Source organism: Somniosus microcephalus, chromosome 10 (genome assembly GCF_052327205.1).
Source record: "Somniosus microcephalus isolate GS21.2 chromosome 10, FLI_Smic_1.0, whole genome shotgun sequence".
NCBI classification, from domain to species: Eukaryota; Metazoa; Chordata; class Chondrichthyes; order Squaliformes; family Somniosidae; genus Somniosus; species Somniosus microcephalus.
The window spans coordinates 100,793,964-100,820,861 of NC_140996.1; positions in this window are offsets into that span (position 1 = coordinate 100,793,964).

Here is a 26,898-nt window from a genome sequence, read left to right on the forward strand (position 1 = left end):
AGTAAAAAAGTCAGCCAGTCCAGATGGGATCCATTCTACATTGCTGAGGTAAGTAAGGGTGGAGATAGCGGAGGCTCTGGCCACAATCTTCCAATTTTCCTTCAATATGGGAGCAGTGTCAGAGGACTGGAGGATTGCAAATGTTACACCCCTATTCAAAAAAAGGGAGAGGGATAAAACTGAAAACTACAGGCCAGTCCGCCTAATGTTGGTGGTAGGGAAACTTTTAGAGACAATAATACGGGATAAAATGAATTGTCACCTGGAAAAATATCTATATATATAAATCGGTACTTCTGTCATTCTGTCTGTCATTCTGTCTATCTGTCTATCTGTCTGTCATCGCGTGTGCTTATGGGTATGCACGCGAAAGTTACAGGGCGTACCTACGTGCACGTTACCTCCAAAGAAAGCTTACACTTCCGAGACGGTTTTAAGCGTATTTACGTTTCGGCCGGGCTAAAATCCCGCCCGCGGTATCCCAAAAACCTTCAACGTTCCGCTCATTAGCATCTCATTATCCGCTCATTAGCGACAGAGTGACCTCGAGCTCGACCAATCGTACGCCGGGTTGCTGACGTGTGCCGCCGGGCCAATCGGTGCGCGTGTGGCCGGGCTTTATCGTTCTGAACCGAGGTGAGTCGCCGCCATCTTGATTCCAAACTTTTCCTTTCTTTTTCCCGCTTTCTGCGTCTTAAAAAAAAACGTTGCTTTTAAAACACATATTGTTTTTTTAAAAAATGATTTAGAAAGTAATTAACTTATCTAATCTCATTAATTTTCCTACCTTTCCCGTTTTTCCAGGTAGGCCTGGAAGCCTCGGCGTTTCCTCCGCACCCACGCCCGAGCTAGGCACCTCCCGGCCCCACTCGAAGGCTGGGGGGCCGAGCCTCAGCCCAGCGCCGCTAGGGTGCGCGCGCAGCAGGAGCTGAGACGTCTCTGGCTCGGCCCGAGGGCGGGGCTTGCTGAGCGTCCAGCGTTACCCTGGCAACCGGGCCCAGACGTCTCGCACAGCCGCAATCGGCGGTCTTCACCTGTGGGGGCGGGGGGGCCGCGACCCTCGGGGGGGGGGGGCCGCGACCCTCGGGGGTGGGGTGCCGCGCGCGCAGCAGGAGCAGCTGAGACGCGGCGTCTCTCTCTCTGGCTTGGTCAGCGTCACGGTTGCCCTGGCAACCGGGCCCGCCGGCCGAGAGAGACGCCGCGTCTCAGCTCCTGCTGCGCGCGCAATCGGCGGTCTTCACCTCGGGGGGGGCCGCGACCCTCGGGGGGGCGCGACCCTCGGGGGGGCGCCTCCGCCCTCCCTTCCCCCCCCTTTCAGCCCCCCGCCCTCCCCCTCCCCCCTCCCTCCCTTCCCCGCCCTCCCCCTCCCCCTCCCTCCCTTCCCCTCCCTCCCTTCCTCCTCCCTCCCTTCCTCCCCCCTTCCCCCCCGCCCTCCCCCTCCCCCTCCCTCCCCCGCCCTCCCCCCCTCCCTCCCCTCTCTTCCCCCCAGTCGCACTCTCTCTTCCCCCCAGTCGCTCTCTCTCTTCCCCCCAGTCGCTCTCTCTCTCTCTTCCAACAACAACATTCCCCCGAAAAAGCCTCGGCACCGCCGGGCACTTCAGCTGGTGGATTAATAAATGACAGCCAGCACAGATTTGTTAGAGGCAAATTGTGCTTGACTAACCTTCTTTTCATGAAGTAATTAAACATAGAAACATAGAAGATAGGAGCAGGAGTAGGCCATTCGGCCCCGCGAGCCTGTTCCTCAATTTATTGAGATCATGGCTGATCATCCACATTCAGTACCCTGTCCCTGCTTTCTGCCCATATCCCTTGATCCATTTAGCCTTAAGAAATATATCTAACTCCTTCTTGAATATATTTAATGAATTGGCCTCAACTGCCTTCTGTGGTAGAGAATTCCACAGGTTCACCACTTTCTGGGCGAAGAAATTCCTCCTCATCTCAGTCCTAAATGGCTTACCCCTTATCCTTAGACTGTGATCCCTGGTTCTGGACTCCCCTGCCATCAGGAACATCCTTCCTGCATCTAGTCTGTCTAGTCCTGTTAGAATTTTATGTTTCAATGAGATCCCCTCTCATTCCTCTAAACTCTAGCGAATATAAGCCTAATCAACCCAATCTCTCTTCATACGTCATTCCTGCCATCCCAAGTATCAGTCTGCTGAATCTTCGCTGCACTCCCTCCACGGCAAGAACATCCTTCCTCAGATAAGGCGACCAAAACTGCACACAATACTCAAGGTGTGGTCTCACCAAGGCCCTGTACAACTGCAGCAAGACATCCTTGCTCCTGTACTCGAATCCTCTCGCTATGAAGGCCAACATACCATTTGCCTTCTTAACCGCCTGCTGCACCTGCATGCTTACCTTCAGCGACTGGTGCACAAGGACACCCAGGTCTCATTGCACTTCCCCTTTTCCCAATCTATTGCCGTTCAGATAATAATCTGCCTTCCTGTTTTTGACACCAAAGTGGATAACCTCACATTTATCCACATTATACTGCATCTGCCATGCATCTGCCCAATCACCCAACCTGTCCAATTGATACTGGAGTTTCTCTGCATTCTCCTCACAGCACACACGCCCACTCTGCTTTGTGTTGTCTGCAAACTTGGAGATATTACATCTAGTTCCCTCGTCTAGATCATTAATATATATTGTAAATAGCTGGGGTCCTAGCACCGATCCCTGCGGTACCCCACTAGTCACTGCCTGCCACTCGAAAAAAGACACTTTTATTCCAACTCTTTGCTTCTTGTCTGCCAACCAGTTCTCTATCCAAGTCAGTACCTTACCCCCAATTCCATGTGGTTTAACTTTGCATGCCAATCTCTCATGCGATACCTTATCGAATGCCTTCTGAAAGTCCAAATACATCACATCCACTGATGGTTGATGAGGGTAGTGTGGTTGATGTTTTGTATATGGACTTTCAAAGGCGTTTGATAAAGTACCACATAACTGACTTATTAGCAAAATTGAAGCCCATGGGATTAAAGGGGCAGTGGTAGCATCCATACGAAGTTGGCTAGGAGACAGAAAGCAGAGAGCAGTGGTGAACAGGTGTTATTCAGACTGGAGGGAAGTATAGAGTGGTGGCCCCCTGCAGTCAGTATTCGGACCACTGTTCTTTTTGATACATATTAATGTGTATGCATGGCATAATTTCAAAGTTTGCAGATGACACAAACTCAGAAATGTAGTAAACAGTGAGGAGGAGCGTAACAAACTTCAGGAGGACACAGACAGACTGCTGAATTGGGCCGACTCATAGCAGATGAAGTTTAACCTAGAGAAGTGTGAAGTGATTAATTTTAGCAGCAAGAATCAGGAGAGGAGATATGAACTAAATGATACAATTTTAAAGGTGGTGCCGGAACAGAGAGACCTGGGGTTTACACAAATCTTTGAAGGTGGCAGGACAAGTTGAGAAAGTTGTTAAAAAAACATATGGGCTCATTGGCTTTATAAACAGAGGCAGAGAGAACAAAAACAAGGAAGTTATGCTAAACCTTTATAAATCACTGGTTAGGATCCAACTGGAGTATTGTGTCCAATTCTGTGCATTCCACATCAGGAACAATGTCAAGGCCTTATAGCCGGTATAAAGGAGATTTACTAGAATGGCGCCAGGGATGAGGGACTTCAGTTATGTGGAGAGATTAGAGAAGCTGGATTGTTCTCCTTAGAGCAGGGAATGTTAAGGGGAGATTTAATAGAGGTGCTCAAAATCATGAACATAAGAACATAAGAAATAGGAGCAGGAGTAGGACAATCGGCCCCTCGAGCCTGCTCCGCCATTCAATAAGATCATGGCTGATCTGATCCTAACCGCCAATCCACTATCACAGAACCATCTCCTGAATCTAACAGAATTAGACACACGAAATAGGATCAGGATCAGGCTACACGGCCCCTGGGCCCGCTCCGCTACCCACAGGGCCATGACCGATCCGAACCTAGACTCATGTCCAAGTTCCTGCCCGCTCCCCGTAACCCTTAATTCCCTTTACTTCTAGGAAACTGTCTATTTCTGTTTTAAATTTATGTAATGATGTAGCTTCTACAGCTTTTTGGGGCGGCATATTCCATGGACCTACCACCCGCTGAGTGAAGTAGTTCCTCCTCATCTCAGTTTTGAAAGAGCAGCCCCTTATTCTAAGACTAGGCCCCTAGTTCTAGTTTCACCCATCATCGGGAACATCTTCCCTGCATCCACCCGATCCAACCCCTTCACAATCTTATATGTTTCAATAAGATCACCTCTCATTCTTCTGAACTCCAATGAGTAAAGTCACAATCTACTCAACCTCTCCTCATATGTCCATCCCCTCATCCCTGGGATTAACCGAGTGAACCTTCTTTGTACTGACTCGAGAGCAAGTATGTCCTTTCTTAAGTATGGACAACAAAAATGTACGCAGTATTCCAGGTGCGGTCTCACCAATACCTTGTACAACTGAAGCAACACCTCCCTATTTTTATATTCCATCCCCCTAGCAATGAAAGCCAACATTCCATTGGCCTTCTTAATCACTTGCTGCACCTGCATACTAACCTTTTGAGTTTTGTGCACCAGGACCCCCAGATCCCTTTGTACTTCAGTACTTTAAGTTTCTTGCCATTAAGATAATAACTTGCTCGACGATTTTTCCTGCTAAAGTGCATAACCTCACACTTTCCAGTATTGTATTCCATCTGCCAAATCTCTGCCCACTTACTTAGCCTGTCGATGTCCCCTTGCAGGTTTTTTATGTCCTCCTCACTCACTACTTTCCCTCCTATCTTAGTATCATCTGCAAACTTTGATATGTTACACTCGGTCCCCTCCTCCAAATCATTAATATAGATTGTAAAGAGTTGGGGACCCAGCACTGACCCCTGCGGAACACCACTAGTTACTGATTGCCAGTCTGAGAATGAACCATTTATCCCAACTCTCTGCCTTCTGTTAGATAGCCAATCCTCTATCCATGCCAGAATATTACCCCCAATCCCATGATTTTTTATCATAAGCAATAATCTTTTGTGTGGCACCTTGTCAAATGCCTTTTGGAAGTCTAAATACACTACGTCCACTGGTTCCCCTTTATCCACCCTATACGTTACTTCCTCAAAGAACTCCAGCAAATTTGTCAAACATGACTTCCCCTTCATAAAACCATGCTGACTTTGTCCTATTAAATTATGATTATCCAAATGTCCTGTTACTGTCTCCTTAATAATGGACTCCAAAATTTTACCTACCACAGATGTTAGGCTCACTGGTCTATAGTTTCCAGCCTTCTGTCTACTGCCCTTTTTAAATAAGGGTGTTACATTAGCAGTTTTCCAGCCTGCCGGGACCTTTGCCGAGTCCAGGGCGTTTTGGAAAATTATTACCAATGCATCCACAATCCCTACCGCCACTTCCCTCAAGACCCTAGGATGTAAGCCATCAGGCCCAGGTGATTTATCCGCCTTGAGTCCCATTATTTTACCGAGTACCACTTCCTTAGTGATTTTGATCATGTTTTGCTCCTCCCTCCCTTTAGCCCCCTGTTTGTCCAGTGTTGGGATATTCTTAGTGTCTTCTACTGTAAAGACTGATGTAAAATATTCATTCAGTGTTTTTGCCATCTCCATGTTTCCCACCATTAATTTCCCGGTCTCATCCTCTAAGGGACCAACATTTACTTTAGCCACCCTTTTTCTTTTTATATAACTATAAAAACTCTTACTATCTGTTTTTATGTTTTTTGCTAATTTATTTCATAATCTATCTTCCCTTTCTTAATCAATCTTTTTGTTATTTTTGGCTGTCTTTTAAAGTTTTCCCAATCCTCTATCCTCCCACTAGATTTGGCTACCTTATATGCCCTTGTTTTTAGTCGAATACTATCTTTAATTTCTTTACTTAGCCACGGATGGCTGTCTTTTCTTTTACACCCTTTTCTTCTCAGTGGAATATATTTTTATTGGAAGTTGTAAAATAACTCCTTAAATGTACACCACTGATCATGTATCGTCTTACCCTTTAATCTATTTTCCCAATCCACTCTACTCAATTCCGCTCTCATACCTTCATAGTCTCCTTTATTCAAGCTTAGCACACTTGTTTGAGATCCAACCTTCTCACCCTCCAATTGAATATGGAATTCAACCATGTTATGGTCACTCATTCCAAGGGGATCCTTTACTAGGACATTTTTAATTAATCCCGTCTCGTTACACAGGACCAGATATAAGGTTGCTTGCCCCCTGGTCGGTTCAGTTACATACTGCTCAAGAAACCCATCCCTAATACACTCAATGAACTCATCCTCAAGGCTGCCCTGCCCAATTTGATTTGTCCAATTAATATGATAGTTAGAATCCCCCATAATTATAGATGTTCCCTTATTACAAGCCTCAACTATTTGCTGATTGGTACTCCGTCCAACAGAGTTGCCACTGTTCGGAGGCCTATAGACTATGCCCACTAGTGTTTTTTTCCCCTTATTATTCCTTACCTCCACCCAAGCTGTTTCATTATCCTGATCTTTTGACCCAATATCATTTCTCTGTATTACAGTGATTCCTTCCTTTATTAACATAGCCACCCCACCTCCCCTTCCTTCCTGCCTGTCCTTCCTGATCGTTAAATAACCTGGTATGTTTAATTCCCAGGCATTGTCACCCTGCAGTCATGTTTCTGTAATGGCCACAAGATCATACCCATGTGTAGTTATTTGTGCCATTAACTCGTCTATTTTGTTACGAATGCTACGTGCATTCAGATAGAGAACTTTCAAAGATGTTTTGTGACACTTAGTTCCTGCTTTTGCCCTTTTTATTACTTTACCTTTTACTCCATACCTTCTGCCCCTTCCTGACACGCTCTGGTTTTTAATTTCCCCACTGCTCCCTAAGTCTATCACCTTCTCTGTTGTCATTTTTATTATTTGCTCTCTAGGAACTTCCCCCCCACTAATTAGTTTAAAGCCCTCTCTACAGCCCTAGTTATATGATCCACCAGGACTCTAGTCCCAGCACTGGCGAAGTGAAGCCCGTCCCAACGGAACAGCTCCCTCCTGCCCCAGTACTGGTGCCAGTGTCCCAGGAAGCAAAACCCATTTCTCCCACACCAGTCTTTGAGCCACGCATTTAACTCTCTAATTTTATTTGTCCTAGCCAAATTCGCTCGTGGCTCAGGTAATAATCCAGAGATTATTACCCTTGTGGTTCTGCTTTTTAATTTGGCCCCTAGCAGCTCAAACTCCCTCAGCACAACCTCCTTCCTTGTCCTATCTATTTCGTTGGTACCAACATGGACCACGACAACTGGATCCTCCCCCTCCCACTCCAAGTTTCTCTCCAGTCCAGTGGAGATGACCTTAACCCTGGCACCGGGCAGGCAACACAGCCTTCGGGACTCTCGCTCTCGGCTGCAAAGAACTCTATCTATCCCCCTAATAATACTATCCCCTACCACTACAACATTTCTTTTAACTCCCCCCACTTGAATGGCCCCCTGCTCCACGGTGCTGTGGCCAGGGTTTTGATAGAGTAAATTAGGAGAAACTGTTTCCAGTGGCAGAAGGTTTTGTAGTCAGAGGACACAGTTTTAAGGTAATTGGCAAAAGAACCAGAGGCGAGGCTAGGAGAATTTTTTGAACTCAGTGAGTTGTTATGATCTGGAATGCACTGACTGAAAGGGTAATGGAAGCAGAATCAATAATAACTTTCAAAAGGGAATTGGATACGTACTTGAAGAGGAAAAATTTGCAGGGCTATGGGGAGAGGGCATGGGAGTGGGACTAATTGGATAGGTTTTCAAAGAGTCGGCACAGGCATGATAGGCCAAATGGCCTCCTTCTGTGCTGTATCTATTCTTTGCTTCTTACCACAATCAGCTCCATTATCAGTGCCTGAGATTGAAACAAAATATTTTTTAAAAATGAAACTGAAATCTACAATCTATCTCCTAATCACCTCTTTTTGCCTTGTACCATCAACCCATTTGTCATTTAATCACTCCTGCCCTCCACCCTAACACAGACCTCTCCCTTTTGTTCTTTTCCTGCCCCGCCCCTCCCCTTTCCCTGGCTCTGCATTTGCTTAAAAGCTGTTCATCTCTAACATTTTCCAGTTCTGATGAAAGGTCATCAATCTGAACTCTGTTTCTCTCTCCACAGATGCTGCCTGACTTGCTGAGTTTTTCCAGCATTTTCTGTTTTCCAGATTTCCAGCATCTGAAGTAGTTTGCTTTTGTTTTCTGGAATCTATGACTGTTTCTGTGCTGTAAATTATATGTGAATAATAATGTTATGTTGTTTGAAATGACTAATGCTTACTGCCAAAACTTTTCTATGCTGACATTTTTGTATGTACACTATAGTGAAGTTTCCTTCTATTTAAATACATTCACTTTTTATATATTGGATTGCTTGTGGTGTCTCAGTAGTTCAGATTACTGTCGGGTTCACTGCATTTATGGGGAAGGCTGACCATAACCACAGCAACCCTTTGTAATTGAATGCTTTTGACACTCCAGAATCATATTATCTGAAGAATTACCAATATTGGGAGTCTTCTGAGACTAATAGCATTTGGAGTTTAGAAACTTTTCATTATAAGGGAACTTTATTATAACAGATATGCACTGTAATTAAATCATTCACTCACAGCCCTTTGACAAATGTTTTGACTATATGGTGCAAAGAAACCCTACTTGTAACATTGTACTTCCTCTTCCCACCAGGTGCCTGTTAGTGCTGCTTTTTGCTACAGTGCATTCTGGGCAACATAGAAATATAGAAACATAGAAGATAGGAGCAGGAGTAGGCCATTCGGCCCTTCGCGCCTGCTCCGCCATTCAATGAGATCATGGCTGATCATTCAAATTCAGTACCTGTCCCTGCCTTCTCCCCATATCCCTTGATCCCTTTAACCTTAAGAAATATATCCAACTCTTTCTTGAATATATTTAATGAACTGGCCTCCACCGCCCTCTGTGGCAGAGAATTCCACAGGCCCACCACTCTTTGGGTGAAGAAATTCCTCCTCATTTCAGTCCTAAATATCCTACCCCTTATCCTTAGACTATGACCCCTGGTTCTGGACTCCCCGACCATCGGCAACATCCTTCCAGCATCTAGTCTGTCCAGGCCTGACAGAATTTTATAGGTTTCGATGAGATCCCCTCTCAATCTTCTAAACTCCAGTGAGTATAAGCCCAATCGACGCAATCTCTCCTCATACGTCATTCCTGCCATCCCAGGTATCAGCCTGGTGAATCTTCACTGCACTCCTTCCATGGCAAGAACATCCTGGCAAGATATCACTGTGTTACATCCACAATGCCAGATGAAAAAGAGGCAAAATGGTGCTTGAAAACCAGACCCCATCCCCACGATGTACAGAAATAAATCACGCTAAGGTGTCCTGAAATAAACAAAGGGGCATCATTGCTTATTGTTCCTTAAGGTACTGCTTTGACCATTTTATTCAATAGCACAAAATGTAGCAAACAAATACTGTACAGAAATTCTAACTGGAAACAGACTTTCATCGCACTCCTGTGACTGTGAAAGAAAGTGAGTCTTACATTTATTTAGCATCTTTCACAACCTCAAGATGTCCCAAAGTGTTTTACAGGCAATGAAGTTCTTTTAAACTACGCAGCAAGGTCCCACAAACAGCAATGTGATAATTACCAGATAAACTGTTTTAGTCTGGTTGAGGGACAAATATTGGCCAGGACTCCATGAAGAATTCCCTTGTGCTTCTTCAGAATAGTGGCTGGGGATCTTTTACATCCACCTGAGAGGGCAGATGGAGCCTTGGGCCTGAAATTGCGGTGTGTCTGACGGCGTACTCTGTGGCCCAGAAATTCGGGTCGGGGGCTTCCCGCGGGTGCAAGCCCCCAACCTGCACTTACCTTGCGCGACGGCAGTTGAGCTGTAGGGCCCCGTGGAATTCCACTCCGGGGCCTGGCCCAGCTGCCGGTGCACTGTGCTTGCGTGTCCCAGGGGCATAGTTAGTGCGATGCGTCCTCTGGGATCATGTGAGCCATGGGCAGCCAATCGGAGGAGGGAAAGGCCCATTCATAAGATTGACAGGAAGACCTGTCTAAACTTATGAATACTACGGGCCTCAAAATAGCATTAAACCTTCAAATAATTTTTTTTTTAAATCACACTTTTTCAATAAACTACAAATTACATTAAATAACTATTTTAAACAATAATTTAAATTTAAAAAAATAATAATTTTATAAAAAAACAGGGTTAAAATAAACTTACCTTGCGTTAAAGTATTTAAAAATAATAAACCTGTGGAAAAAATGTTTAAATTTGAATTAATTGACCACTTACCTTGTAAAAAGCAAGCCTTACGCCTGCTTTTTAAATGTGTAAATCCTGCAGGCATAACCTCGCGTGAAAACCTGCAAAAAAAAACTAAGTCCAAAGCACACGCGCAGCCTCCCCTGCGTGCGCGTTCGACCTCTGAACCCCTTCGTTCAGAGGATCGGAAGTGCCGGTTTCCCGCGCATGCGCAGTGCATGCAGGAAACCCACACTTGCATTTGGCCTACAGGTGAGTACCTCGTGCGTACTCACCCGTGGAGAGCTGAATTTCTGGGCCTGTGAGTATACCGCCGTATTCCCTTTGAAATGCATCGGAAGTTCAGGATTTCCGCCGTACATGTTGACAGGCCATCCGCGGGGGCCATGAAAGAGCAATTGCTTGCACAGGATTGGGCTATTTGTCCAGCGACTGGTCAGCGATTACACACGGAAGTCTTATGATTGATGCAAGCAGGCACAAGGCCTGTTTGCATCAGCGTAAGGGGATATCTAAGGCTTTAATTAAACATTTTCATATTCTAAATTATGCACATACACTGTATTAAATGAGATTATGCAAATATCGGCCTGGATTACAGTATTAATGATGTATAAAATTATCATTTTTTTTAGTGAGGTTGGTGGAATTAAGGGAATTATGAATAAAATTTCAATTTTGTTAATTGTATAATTATTCTTTTTTGGGATTCCATTGCCTCTCATTAGGGGATTTCCTTTGTAAATGATGAAATGGAATTCTGTTTATTGATTGGAGGCCTGGGTCCATGTGATCCCAGGCATGCTTCCGCACCGCCTGCATCTCTGGGGTCCGTGGGCCATTATGCTGCCCTCTGCCTTGAGGCCTGAGACCACAAGTTTTCGCAGCCTGACCACCAGTCGGTACTTTCATAATTGTTTTGCGGGTCGGAGGCATACTCCAGAAGTACGCCTCCAACCGCAATTTCTAGCCCATGGTTTAACATCTCATCCAAAATACAGCAGCTTCAACAGTGTAGTGCTCCCTCAGTATTGCACTGGAGTGTCATCCTAGATTATGTGCTCAAGTCTCTGGAGTGGAACTGTAAGGTTCACAAAATTTCAGCAGCCCCTGAAGATTATTTGATTAAAGAAAACCTGGTTGGAATGTACTTTAAAAACCCAGGACATCAAAGATGGCTGTAGCCGGCCCCGTGGCAAAGGAGAAAGACAGCCTGTATGAATATGAAAGGAGAATCTCCCAGCACTAGCTGACGAAAGGATTGGAAAAAAAAAACAGCTTCTGAGTACTTAAGTACTTGAAACTGTCAATCAACTGCGGTTAGGAAATTTCAACACGGAACAAAGGACTCTGTTTACACAAGCCCTCAGCAGTGTTGACTCAAGTGCTTAAGTGGTTGCTGTCAATCAAGTCGCGGTTGGGCTGTAAACCACAGGACAAAGGATTGTTTACACGAGCACTCAAGGATTGTTTACCTAACACTCAAGAAACCAGTGGGACATTTCAAACTGGGACAGCTCCATTGACAAACCAGTTAAACGAATAGGAAGCACATTATAGCCGCATTCAAACCCATTACGGTCAATGGGGACAGATCGGTCACTTTTGTGTGACCCAGATACGCCCAGATTTTGGCACGAAGATAAGGGCTCCCAATGGGGTATAAAGGTAGCCCCTCAGGAAGCCATTCTCTCTCTCTCTACCACCTCGCCTCCGGTGCCCTGCCTCCAAGAGGATCATCACAGCCCGCCCAAAGAAGTGGAATACACGCAGTTACTTTTGAATTACTGGGGTATCTCTACTTCGGGTGGTGAAAAATCCAAGGCAGACCGCAAGGCACGGAGCAGGCATCTCAACATCATAGACTGGTGAGCATAGACTTTCTGGCCCATTACAAGGCAACCTAGATAGGTATAAGTGGTGGGAACTAAAGGGGAATTTTGTTAAATTGTAATTTTAGTCAATTTTCCCTCAATGTGTCCGTATTTTCTCCTCCCCGTTAAGTAAAAGTGTGCTGTATTCATAATTATTTTCACTGTATAGCAATTTATTCTTCATTTCAATAAAACATTGGTTTTTCTTTGCACCAAACCACTGGTCTCATTTTGTCTATATCGCTACTGAAATAAGTCCGGCAGTCAGAACCAAAGGGGAAGCAATTCGAACCGCACGGGGCTGGAACAGCTCTGACACACAGCTGACTGACCATGCAAAAACCCCAAACCAAAACCTCCCCTTACAGACTTGAACCCACAAGCTTCTGACTCAAAGGTTGACACCAGCCTTCCAAAGTAGCTCAGGAAGTAAGTTCCTTTGCACGATGTGGAACAACTGTTGCTATTTCTACTATATGGGGGTGATTTTCATTCAGAAGTTGGGAAGGAGGCAGGACTACAACTTCCGGTGTTGTAGTCCTGCCTCCATTGAGATGCGGCCAATTCACGCAATTTTAACTTGATTGACCTTGTTGAGCCCACCCAGCAGGCTCAGCAGGCCAATTAAGGGCCACCCAGCAACAGGTGACATCACAGACTGAAATTTCATCTGTCAAGACGTTTTGACAGATGAAATATCAGTGTTTCACAGCTGGTTGAAGCTGTCAAACACTGACAGTCTTACTTCTAACCTGAGTCCTTCTACACAGACTCAGTTAGAAATCTCACTGGCACAGAAAACTGCAGGCTGTCACTTTTGCAAGTTTGCAGCCATTCTGCTTTCTGTGCTGGTTAGATGATGGACTCCCAAAACCTAGAGGAAGGAAGGCTGAAAAGGTAAGTACAGGTAATTTAAACTTCTTTACACACTTTAGACACACCAAACACACTTACCTTTGCACTCATGCACCCATTGCTCACCTGAATACCGACATCTCGACCCCTCCAAGTCCTTCAACCCAACGGCCCGACTCCTCTAACTTGGCGTGGTTTGGAGCCATTGGGAATCCCACATTTCAAGCTTTAAAATAGGGATTAGGCTAAAAACTGCCTGTTAACTACCTGTTAACAGACAGTTAATTGGCACTAATCACTTCCCACCTCGGGTAGGTGGGTCCCAGTGCGGGGTGGGTACCTGCCTCCTTTGAAACTTACATGGAGGTGGGTTGGGGGCGGGATGGTGTCAGGACCCCCGAATTTGGGACTTTAACCCCCCGCATGTCTCCAATCCCGACTCCATGGGTCAATGAAAATCAACCCCTATAAGTCTCTAAAATTTGATTGGACTAATAGATAACCAGGATGGTTGCATAGTGGTGTAAGGGGACAAAAATGACTTCTTAGAATTAAAAGTTAGAAGAAACTATAACTTCTTAGAATTAAAAGTTAGAAGAAACTATAACTACTTAGAATTAAAATTAGTGGAAAATAAGCTTGTCTCCTATTCTTGCTTAGGGATGTAGGATCCAGATAAGACAGGAACTGTAAAGCTAATAAGCTGGTCTTTTGTCCTTGCTTAAGATAAGGCAGGACATGCAGATCCTCAAAGCATGATGTAAGCACCTCCTGGCCAGAGCAGGAACAGATAAGTAAGCCTGCGAATACTGTAAAGATGGGTTTCTGTGAACCATTCAGCAACCTCCCTGATAAGGGGCATTGAATGGACACAGCCCTTTGCCTATTCTGTAGACCAATCAATTATCATAGAAGGTGGGTGCACGAGGGGTGCACCCTCAAGTTAGGGTATAATTGCTGTACATATTTGATACTCGGTGGAAGAATCCTTTCTCTGGGATGAGACTGAGATTTTCCCCATGCATATGCATGAATAAAGATCGTGAAACTTATCCAAGGTGTCCGACTGGTGAATTTGTGGTTGCTATAGGGCAAGTGTCAACTCCTTATCTCAGGGGGTCCGCTTGAGAGGAGGGAAGACTTCTCTTTTACCCCAGCAATTGGCGTAGTCGGCAGGATACAGACTCTCCGACCCGAACAATGTGGCAGCTGTTGGGGTGAGTATCTTTTAAATACCACCTACATGTTAGAGCTGACACATTGTGGGATGGAAGGGGAGGTAATCTGTATAAAAGAACTAAGTATAGCAAACCTTGAACTGATGGGAGCTGAGGAATAAGCATGATATGGGTTATGAGTAGGTCCTGAAGCACGGCCAATGAGGCAATACCAGCAAACCGGTATTGGTCGTATATGGCCGGGGCAGACAAGAAGGAATACAGGAATAACCTACGGGCAACCTACCGACCCCAGAAATAAAATAGGCGAGTTGCAAGTAGGCAGAAAGTTTAAGCATACCTCTGACAACAAATTGCCAAAACAAAATTGTTGCAAGTACGGTCTCACTCTGCAAGAGTATTTAAGAGAGTTACCACTGACAACAATCCAGTTGCAAGTACCATCTCACTCTGCAAGAGTAAAGTAAGGGGCGTACCGCTGACAACAATTAACAAGAGTAGGTCCTGAAGCACGGCCAACGAGGCAATACCAGTGAACTGGTATTGGTCGTATACAGCCGGGACAGACAAGAAGGAATAAAAGAATAACCTAGGGGTGATGTACCGACCCCAGCAATAAAATAGGCAAGTTGCAAGTAGTGCAGAAAATTTAAGCATATCTCTGACAACAAATCGCCAGAACAAAATTGTTGCAAGTACGGTCTCACTCTGCGAGGGTGTTTAAGAGAGGTACCACTGACAACAATCCAGTTGCAAGTACCGTCTCACTCTGCAAGAGTAAAGTAAGTGATGTACCACTGACCAAAATTAACCATGGGAAGTGAAAAACTCGAGTGGGGACCGGTGGGGTCTCTGACATGCTATTTAGCAGACAAAGATAAAAGATTAATTGACAAAATGGTTAAAAACGAATGGCAACCAAATGACCCACAGGTAAAACAAAGAGAATGGTGGGCTAAGGATATAAAATTAAAGGAAGAAAAGCTCATCATTTTAGTGGCTCATGCATATTATGAGTTGAGTAGACGTATTCGAATTTGGACCAAAAACGGGTGCCAAAATTGTACTAGAGTACCAGTAATTTAAGAAAAGGAATGCTAGAATATCATTTTGTGTGAAAGTGTGTGTTAAAAATGTGGAAGTTTTCTGTCTTTGAAAGTGTCTGTTGTGTTTGTTTCAGCTCCACCCACTCGCCTGTACAGAGAGCTAAAAGCTGTTTATCCCTTTGAAGACGTGTCTTGAATGATGGACAAGTGTGTGTTGTTTTAAGTTTGTTAATTGTTTTACAAAAGATAAGCTTCAGCCTTGAATTTACAGTTGCCAAGGTGCCAGGAAGAAAATGAATTTGAATGTTTACAAGGCATTAGTGATTGTTTCGTTGTTAATGTAGCTTCTTTCTTTCTTTTCCAAGTGATACTGGTTAGTTTACAAAAAAAATTGATCTGGATTAAATTGGAGTTATGAGGTTAATTAATCTATTAAAACCAGACTTTCATTGTGGCTACGGTGAAATTCTGGTTGGTGTAAATTTGTGTAGACAGCATTGAATAAGATAACTCCACTTCGCGAGAACATCCGATAGTGGCAGGTCCCTCTACAATATTTAATTGACTATGGTACTGGGAGCCCTACAGAATGCGGGACTAAAGGTAAACCCTAGAAAGGTACAGGTAGGGAAGGACGAAATAATCTACCTAGGATACATAATAACACAAGGGAAGAGACAAATGCCCAAAGACAGAAAGGTGGGTTAATAAAGAACAGGTGATAAATAATCAGAATCAGTGTGACGTGTGATCATTGAAGGAAGCAGATCAGAGACTTAGAGCTGCTCGATCGGGAGTTTGGGATTCTGTGTAATACGGAGGATTTAAGGAAAATGTCCAGTAATATGAATAGGTTGGAGCTAGGAGGGGATCCTTTTAAAAGCTATAGCAGACGTAGAGCAGGGTACAAATGAGACTCCGGCAGCATATGCCAACAGACTGTGGCCCACATGGGAGGGGCACTAGGACCGAGAGGACAGCTAGCAGGAGCAGCACGCAACCATTGGCTGTGTGCTTTGATTTCTCAGTCTCCTGTACTTACAAGCAGCTATGTCAGATTTTGATCCAGAAGATGGGGTAAATACAAAGGCTAAAGTTGTGAGGAAAATGACCCTGCGCTTTGAGGTGTGCCAGACAGATAAAAGGAATATTGGGGTAATGAATAAGCCAAAGGGCAAGGTTTGTGAAATGAAAGGGGGAATCTCTCAGAGATGGCAGCAGGAAGGGACCATGCCAGAGAGGGAAGGGGGTCAGGCAGGTACTGGGGCTATTTAATTATTGCCAGAACTTTATCCCAGAATATGCAGAAATGGCCCAGCCTATACAGGATTTGATCAAAGGGGGGAAACCATCCCAGGAGCTGGTGGACTGGGGCCAAGACCATGAAACAGCTTTTGTAAAGTTAAACAAGCCCTCGTAAGTGCTCCTGCCCTGGGATTACCAGACCAGAATAGGCCATTGCACATTTATAACTACCACAATAAGAATCATTACAATGCAGTAGTAACCCAGGTGCATGGGGATAGACAAAGGCCGGTAGTGTACTACTCCACTAAGCAGCAGCCTGTAGCTGCAGGTTTGTCCAGATGCATTACTGCCCTCGACTGCGCTGCGTCAGAGTTAGTGAACCAATAGTGATGTCAGGACAAATTATCCTACATACCCAGCATACCCTAGTAGAGTTGCTTAACACAGGAAGGCTAAGAACTGTATCAGATGCTTGTAGGGCCACATGGGAGTCAATGCTCATACCCCCCAATGGCACAGTAACAATAGTTAAAGACAACGGTAACAACCCCGCAGGGTGGATTATAACAGAAGGAGAGGAACATCAGTGTAACATGACAGGAAGTGAAGGGGAAAATAGTCATGTTAGTGAAGCCCGCTCGAGGAAGCGGAAATTGATCTCTATGTAGATGGGTCCAGACGATATATAGACGGGACACCACGAACAGGATGGGCAGTGGTAGATGGCAATGGACAGGTTAAAAGGGAAGGTCGGCTAGAAGGAAGCCTATCGGCTCAGGTAGCAGAATTGGTGGCTCTCACCGAAGCCCTGAGATTAGCCGAAGGAAAAAGCATAAACATATATACAGATAGTCGATATGCCTTTGGGGTGGTGCATGATTACATGGTAGCCTGGAGTAGGCGAGGATATATGACATCAGGAGGAGGACCCATAAGACACGAGAATATAATCAAGGAATCATTGGGAGCCTCCCTCCTACCCCAAGAGTGCACAATAATAAAAATTAAAGCACACATGAAGATCACTGACCGACACCAACAGGGTAATGCATGGGCAGACGAGGCAGCCAAGCGGGCAGCTGAGAAAGGGAATCTGACCAATGAAGCCCCAGTCGGTGCATGTGCAAATGGGCCCAAGGAGGTGAACATGCTTGAGGTACAGGAAGAAGCCACCCTGCGGGACAGGGATGGGTAGGACATGTTACCCCGAGTCCTGATGAAATTAAGGGCAACCACGTTGCGGGACCACACCAAAACTATAAATTTGATAAACAAAGCAAGAGAAGCCATGAGCCGACAACTACAGTCGGAAATAGTTTGCGCAGGGTACGAAGCATGGATACTTAGTGAAGTACAACATAACCTAGAGCAACTCCAAAATGGGGAAGTGCCGGATTGGATACCAAATGATGTATTTACCAATTGGACCTTAGATAAAAACATGACTCATACTTGTGAGGTACGGAGGAATAGTCATGCGTGGATACCAAAAGCTAGATGCATAACCGGACATTTAAATTAATAGGATTTGTACTATCAATACTGCAGTCTGATGTAACAAAAGGAGATGCCTTATACCAAACAAACAATATTGGGGAGATAAGGAACCAAACTCGCTTGCGCAACCCTGACTTGCCCAGGCATGTGATTAAAGAAAACAACAGTACGAGGGGTATTAACATAGATGATTGTTATAGAAATAACCAAGTTGTTTTATGCCGAGATCCACCAAGAATGACCAAGGATGACTGTGGTTATGGCCGAATGGAAGGGTGCACATTGAGTATCACGCCAATGACATGGGATTCCGAAACAACCGCCGCCCCGCGAGGGAATGGAGAATGGTGTGTAAGCACCAAGGCACCTAATATGACAGTTACGAATAAGGGAGGGACCACCTCCTGTGCCATCACGAATACTGGCTTCTGCTTTACCCCACAAGAAGAGACACATATAAACGGGTATATCATATATCTTGAACTAAAAGAAGAAACTATTAATGGGACTGTGACGGACACTATCCGAGAAGGGTATACAAAGGCAATAAGGCCACAAGGAAAATCGATACCCGAACTGAACGAAGAACAGACCCAACTGGAGCATGACATTCAGAAGCAGAGACAAAAGTATGTGATTCTGATGGAAGAAATAGATAAGCTACAAAAGGACACTGAAGAAATGTTGGCTTGTCGGCCTTGTTATACTAAGTTTCGGAATGCTGGACTCAATCTGCAAATACACCCCTGGATAAGGATAATATCACATGTATTGGTTGTTGTACAAGGCGTTGTATTGGTGATCTTATTGTTGTTATCCTGTCAAAAAAGTAGCAGGAATAAGAGACAAGCCATAGCGAAAGCAATAAGTAAAAAACTGGATAAGGCAAATTTAAAAAGTCCGACAGAAAGGACTTATCTTATATAACCTCAATGGGACATTCAACAAGCAGATCCTGCAGTTTGGGAAGTAGCTACCCAAATGGAGGGACAAACCTAGGGCTCACCCATGAGAAAGTAATAGGGAAATGGCCTGGCTTGGGCACATAACCAAGGGCCATAAGGGGGGATTGTAAGGGGACAAAAATGACTTCTTAGAATTAAAAGTTAGAAGAAACTATAACTTCTTAGAATTAAAATTAGTGGAAAATAAGCTTGTCTCCTATCCTTGCTTAGGAATGTAGGATCCAGATAAGACAGGAACTGTAAAGCTAATAAGCTGGTCTTTTGTCCTTGCTTAAGATAAGGCAAGACATACAGATTCTCAAAGCATGATGTAAGCACCTCCTGGCCAGAGCAGGAACAGATAAATTTGCCCGCGAATACTGTAAAGATGGGTTTCTGTGAACCATTCAGCAACCTCCCTGATAAGGGGCATCGAATGGACACAGCCCTTCACCTATTCTGTAGACCAATCAATGATCGTAGAAGGGGGTGCACGAGGGGTGCACACCTCAAGTTAGGGTATAATTGCTGTACATATTTGATACTCGGTAGAAGAATCCTTTCTCTGGGATGAGACTGAGATTTTCCCCATGCATATGCATGAATAAAGATCGTGAAACTTATCCAAGGTGTCCGTCTGTTGAATTTGTGGTTGCTATAGGGCAAGTGTCGACCCCTTATCTCAGGGGGTCCACTTGAGAGGAGGGAAGACTTCTCTTTTACCCCAGTAGTGGTAATTTCACTGGGCTAGTAATCCAGAAACCTGGACTAATGATCCAGAGACGTGAGTTCAAATCCTACCACGGCAGCTGGGAAATTAAATAAATCTGGAATAAAAAGCCAGTATCAGTAATGATGATCATGAAACTATCGGATTGTCGTAAAAAGTCATCTGGTTCACTAATGTCCTTTAGGGAAGGAAATCTGACATCCTTACTTGCTCTGGCCTGTATGTAACTCCAGACCAACTGCCCTCTGAATTGGCGTAACAAGCAGCTCAGTTGTACACAACCGCTACGAAAAACAATAATAAAAATAAAACCGGACGGACCAACCAGCACTGGCTTCAGACATGACAACGGCACACCCAGCCCAGTCGACCCTGCAAAGTCCTCCTCACTAACATCTGGGGACCTGTGCCAAAATTGGGAGAGCTGTCCCACAGACTAGTCAAGCAACAGCCTGACATAATCATAGTCACAGAATCATACCTTTCAGCCAATGTCCCAGATTTCTCTGGTGGCACAGTGGTATACAGTCAGGAGGGAGTGGCCCTGGGAGTCCTCAACATTGACTCCAAACCCAATGAACTCTCATGGCAAGGAAACCTCCTGCTGATTACCAACTTCCGCCCTCCGTCAACTGATGAGTCAGTACTCTTCCATGTTGAACACCACTTGGAAGAAGCAATGAGTGTAGCAAGGGCACAGAATGGACTTCAATGTCCATCACCAAGAGTGGCTCGGTAGTGCCGAGTCCTGAAGGACAGGACTGCGGCAGGTGGTGAGAGAACCAACATGAGGGAAAAGTCTACTTGACCTCATCCTCACCAACCTGCCTGTCGCAGATGCATTTGTGCAAGACAGCATTAGCAGCAGTGACCACTGCACAGTTATTGTGGAGGCGAAATCCTATCTTGACACTGAGGACACCCTCCATCGTGTTTTGTGGCACTACCACCGTGCGAAATGGGATAGATTCAGAACAGATCCGGCAGCTCAAAACTGGGCATCCATGCAGCGCTGTGGGCCATCAGCAGCAGCAGAATTGTATTCCATCATAATCTGCAACCTCATGGCCCAGCATATCCCTCACTCTACCATTAGCATCAAGCCAGGGGACCACCCTGGTTCAATGAGGAATGTAGAAGAGCATGCCAGGAGCAGCACCAGGTGTAACTATAAATAAGGTGCCAAACTGGGGAAGCTGCAACACAGGCTAAACAGCAGAAGCAGCATGCTATAGACAGAGCTAAGCGATCCCACAATCAACGGATCAGATCAAAGCTCTGCAGTCCTGCCACATCCAGTCGTGAATGATGGTGGACAATTAAACAACTAACAGGAGGAGGCGGCTCCATGAATATCACCATCCTCAATGAATGACGGAGCCCAGTATGTGAGTGGCAAAGACAAGGCTGAAGCATTTGCAACCATCTTCAGCCAGAGGTGTTGAGGGGATGATCCATATCGGCCTACTCCTGAGATCCCCACCATCACAGAAGCCAGTCTTCAGCCATTTCGATTCATTCCACGTGATATCAAGAAACAGCTGAGCGCACTGAATACAGCAAAGGGCCCTGACAACATCCCGGCTATCGTGCTGAAGACTTGTGCTCCAGAACTAGCCGCGCCTCTAGCCAAGCTGTTCCAGTACAACTACAACACTAGCATCTATCCAACAATGTGGAAAACTGCCCAGGTATGTCCTGCCCACAAAAGCAGGCTAAATCCAAACCGGCCAATTAGCGCCCATCAGGCTACTCTCAATCATCAGCAAAGTGATGGAAGGTGTCATCGACAGTGCTATCAGGTGGCACTTACTCACCAATAACCTGCTCACCGATGCTCAGTTTGGTTTCCGCCAGGACCACCCAGCTCCAGACCTCATTACAGCCTTGGTCCAAACATGGACAAAAGAGCTGAATTCCAGAGATGAGGTGGCCGCCCTTGACATCACGGCAGCATTTGACCAATGGTGGCATCAAGGAGCCCTAGTAAAATTTAAGTCAATGGGAATCAGGGGGAGTAAACTCCATTGGCTGGAGTTATACCTAGCACAAAGGAAGATGGTTGTGGTTGTTGGAGGACAATCATCTCAGACCCAGAACATCACTTCAGGGGTTCCTCAGAGCAGTGACCTAGGCCCAACCATCTTCAGCTGCTCCTTCAATTATGTTCCAATTGTAGTGTATGTACCTTTAAGAGAGAACTACTTTTACAGCTCCTGTATACTGTAGTACCGGCAGTGACCACACCTGTATATAAGCCTTGAGCATGCCTCTGTACCCCAGTCTTGAGACTACCCTACTCCAGTAAATACCTGTTGATTGTTAAGTTACAGCATCCGTGTGGTTATTGAAAAACATCATATTCTCAGAATCATGGATCTAACAGTGGCGACGAGTGTCGATTCGAATTTACCTACAACTCTGCATTTCCCTTCGAGGATTCACTCCGGAGGGCGGTAGAAGAAAGTCGAGGCCAGAAGCACGGGCGTCGACCACGAGCAACCGCCCAGTCGTCCGGCAGAGAGTGAACATCGCAGGGGAGGCTGTCGAGAGCCGGGCTTGGTTCCCCAGCCACGACGATCAGCAACGGACAGACGACAGGTACAATGCAGACCCTTCCCGGACAGCAGCGGCTGGAGCCGACCGACGGCAGAGAAAAAGCCGAGCAGCGTCGACGGGGTAAGATAGAGGGTGAAGCGCACAGGGCGCAGCCGGGGGTTGAAAACCGAGTGGCGTCGAGGAAAACCAAAACGAAGAGAGAGAGGGTAAAGCAGCAGCTGGGTTCAGGGTCGAGCGGAGGAAACGGGAAAGGCACACAAAAAAAAAGAACGCGCAGAGCACAGCCAGGGCTCAAGGGCTGAACAGTGTCCGTGGGGAGAAGAAGGGAGAGCGCAGGAGACGCCATTGAGCCGTGGAGAAGAAGGAAGAGCGCGGGAGATGCCATTTTTAGAAGCCGCAGCGGAGAAGAAGGGCGAGCGCAGGAAGGAAGGAAAGCGCGGGAGACGCCATTTTGTGCCAGCGGAGAAAAAGGGGAAGCGCAGGAGACGCCATTTTTTACAGTTAAATCACACCCAGGGATGCCGAAGAGTGGCAGTATCTCTACGTTCGACAATGAAGTCGAAGATTGGGCGACATATGTGAAACGTATTGAGGTGTACTGCAGGGCGAATGAAGTGCCAGATGCTAGGAAAGCACTGGTTTTGTTAAATTCCATGGGTGCAAAAACTTATGGGTTACTGCAAAACCTAATAACCCCAGAGAAGCCTGTGAACAAGAATTTCGAAAGCATAGTAGAAATCCTACAGGACCACTTAAACCCCACACCGCTGCTGATAGCAGAATGATTTAAGTTCCATAAAAGGAACCAACACAAAGACGAAAGCAATGCCGAGTACCTAACGGAACTGCGCAAGCTATCGAAACACTGCCAGTTTGGAGCGGGACTAGCAGATACGTTAAGGGGCAAGTTTGTGTGTGGGCTGCAAAGTGAAGGAACCCAGAAACGGTTTCTATCAGAAAAGGATCTTACGCTGGACAAGGCTTTCAGTATGGCAGTATCACACAAAGCAGCCGCAAGGGGCGCTGCAGAGATACAATAGAGACCGCAAGAATATGGCACCAATGAAATGTCCTATGGAACAGGGAAGTGCTATTGCTGCGGCAGAACAACACACGACCAGAAGGATTGTTGGTTCAAGGACCAAGTGTGCAGACAGTGTGGAAAAGCAGGACACATAGCAAGAGTCTGCAGGCCTGGGAAGAAAACCAACAGTAAGAAATCTCCATAGGAGAAGTACAAAAAGGTACACCAGGTGATGGGCAGTAGTTCAGACGAACAGAAAAGTGACACAGACTCCGGAAGCAAGGAGCTGGGTTGTCTGAAACTACATAAGGTAACCAAAATGGAGGATCACCAGACTATCTGGGTTACACTCAAGATAGACGGAGTCCAAGTGAAAATGGAATTGGACACAGGATCAGCCCTAACAGTCATAAACCAAAGGGACTACAAGCGGCTATTTTCACATATACCCTTGAAAGCTACAGAGATTGTCTTGAAGACGTACACGGGGCAAAAAGTCTACCCTAAAGGAAAAATAAGGGTGAAAGTGATATATAACGGCCAGGAAATACCTAAAATGGACATATATGTATTGCCAGATGGAGGACCACCACTACTAGGACGTGAATGGATCCGGAAGATACAATTAGATTGGCATTCCATACAGGCACTGAAGGTTGAGGCCAAAAAGGATGACAACATCACACCTGGACGACTGTCAAAAATGCTAACTGACGCAAAAGAAGTGTTCCAGGAGGGACTCGGAACACTAAAAGGCATAACAGCAATGATTAAAATAGAGGAGAAATGGCAACCCGGAACGATATGCACAAGGCAGGGGCCATTAATGTACACAGTGGATGTCGGGGAGAACATTGTGAGACGCCACGTTGATCAGATCTTAGCGTCACAGGAACGAGTCAACCCCATGTCTTGCGTACCTGGGGATGAACCCGACATACCGGTAGCATCTACCTCCGAACCAGTAGCAGTGGAACCCGATGAACTAACCGAAGAAAAGGGGCAAGTATCGCCTCCACACCAAGAACAAGAACCTCAGGAAAGGCGTTATCCCGAAAGGATCAGGAAGCCGCCCCAAAGACTGAATCTATAAATGGACTATTGTTGTTTAATGTACATGTTAAAGTGTTAATTGTTATTTGAACATTATGTGTACTACTAATCTAAAAGGGGAGGAATTATAGTGTATGTACCTTTAAGAGAGAACTACTTTTACAGCTCCTGTATACTGTAGTACCGGCAGTGACCACACCTGTATATAAGCCTTGAGCATGCCTCTGTACCCCAGTCTTGAGACTACCCTACTCCAGTAAATACCTGTTGATTGTTAAGTTACAGCATCCATGTGGTTATTGAAAAACATCATACTCTCAGAATCACGGATCTAACACCCTCCATCATAAGGTCAGAAGTGGGGTTGTTCGCTGATAATTGCACAGTGCTCAATTCCATTTGCAACTCTTCAGATAATGAACAGTCCATGCTCAAATGCAGCAAGGCCTGGATGACATTCAGGCTTGGGCTGATAAATGGCAGGTAACATTTGCACCACAGAAGTGCCAGGCAATAACTATCTCCAACAAGCGAGAGTTTAACCACTGCCCCTTGACATTCAATAGCATTACCATCGCCAAATTCGCCACCATCAATATCCTGGGGGTTACTATATATCTGGACCAGCCACATAAATACTGTGACTACAAGAGCAGATTAAAGGTTGGATATTCTGTGGTGAGCGTCTCACCTCCTAACTCCCCAAAGCCATTCCACCATCTACAAGGCACAAGTCAGGAATGTGATAGAATACTCTCCACTTGCCTGGATGAGTGCAGCTCCAACAACACTCAAGAAGCTTGACACCATCCAGGACAAAGCAGTTCATTTGATTGGCACGCCATCCACCACCTTAAACATTCACTCCCTCCACCACCAGCGTACCGTGGCTGTAGTGTGTGCCATCTACAAGATGCACTGCCGCAACTCGCCAAGGCTTTTTCAGCAGCACCTCCCAAATTCGCCACCACTACCGCATAGAAGGACAAGGACAGCAGGCGCTTGAGAACACCACCACCTCCAAGTTCCCCTCTAAGTTACACACCATCCTGACTTGGAAATATGTTCCTTAATTGTTGCTGGGTCAAAATCCTGGAACTCCTTCCCTAACAGCATTGTGGGAGTAGCTTCACCACACGCACTGCAGCAGTTCAAGAAGGCAGCTCACCACCACCTTCTCAAGGGCAACTAGGGATGGACAATAAATGCTGGCCTTGCCAGCGACGCCCACATCCCATGAACAAATAAATACTATTTCCCTCCCACGGAGGAAAATAAAGTTTACTCTTTATCATTAATTGGGTCATTAACCTATTGTGATTAGACAGTTGTAAAGTTAAGGAACCCTATACAGTAATCCCTCCCGAACCACGGGGGATACGTCCCTGAAAACCCCCGTGGTTGGTAAAACCGTGGTTGGCAAATATAAGACCTTATGGGAAAAATGGGGTTAGGGGGAACACAGCCGCATTTACACTCATCAGACCCTAAGTAAGTTGCTTTATTTTAAATAACGCAATAAAAAATATCATCAATTGAGGGGGGTGAATGCGGAGAAGCTAATGAATCACCTTTACCACTGAGATTATGCTTAGGGGCCATTATTAAGGGCTAAACAGAACAATGCTGTCATTAAAGGCAAAATGGGTAGCAACAAGACGACATTCACACACACAGTATATCCACGAGTGGAGCGAGACCACGCCTGGTAGTAAATATGCTGAAAAGAGCGGCGCAGATTAATGGAATCTCGTGTTTGGAAACGCGACCCGTGAAACTTGAAAATTAAAAGCCGCGTATACGCAAAATTCACTGCCGCGGTTGGCAAAATTTGTCGCAGAGAGGAAACTGCATATACTTGAAATCCGCGTATGACAAAACGGCAGTTGGGGCGTGATTGCTGTAGTTTTAGAGGAATGAAGAGGCGTGCCACCTGTAAAACAGGTTTACCGACACCCAAGCATCACAATAGCGCTTCCTCCATTTATATGCATGGTGCTCTGCTGAAACGACAAGCTGTGGCAAACAGAAGGGACAGAATAAAATAAATAAATAAACAAAACTACTGGCATCAAAGAGAAATGCATTTTGCAGCATTGTTTGCAATGATGGAATATTATAGAATTTTGCCTATTTTGCTTTGATGTGGGGCCAATGCATAATTAACAAAAATAAATCAGTTTACTGTTTGAACCCATTTCTTACTTATAATTGTGTTGCTGAGGTGCTGGCATCATAGACAGATTTCAGTGGTGTTGATGAAGCACGAAAAACATAAAGTCCAGGTGAGTCATGTTGCTAAAATCAGAAGGCTTTGTATTTTGAAAGACAGCAAAAGAAAGAATATCTTTCTCTAGAGAGTTTTATGGGCCCTGTTACACTTTCTTTAACCTGACAAATTCAAAATCCTTTCATAGATATAGGCTTGCAAAGCAGATAAGATGGAATCTTTGAAAGAAGTTAAGGAGGAATTTAGAGAGGCAGACAGTTAGGAATTATAAGATGTCATTGACACTTAAAGGTACAGCTGTTTTTCACCTCTTGGTCCCTTTCAGACTCTTGCCAATAATAACAAAG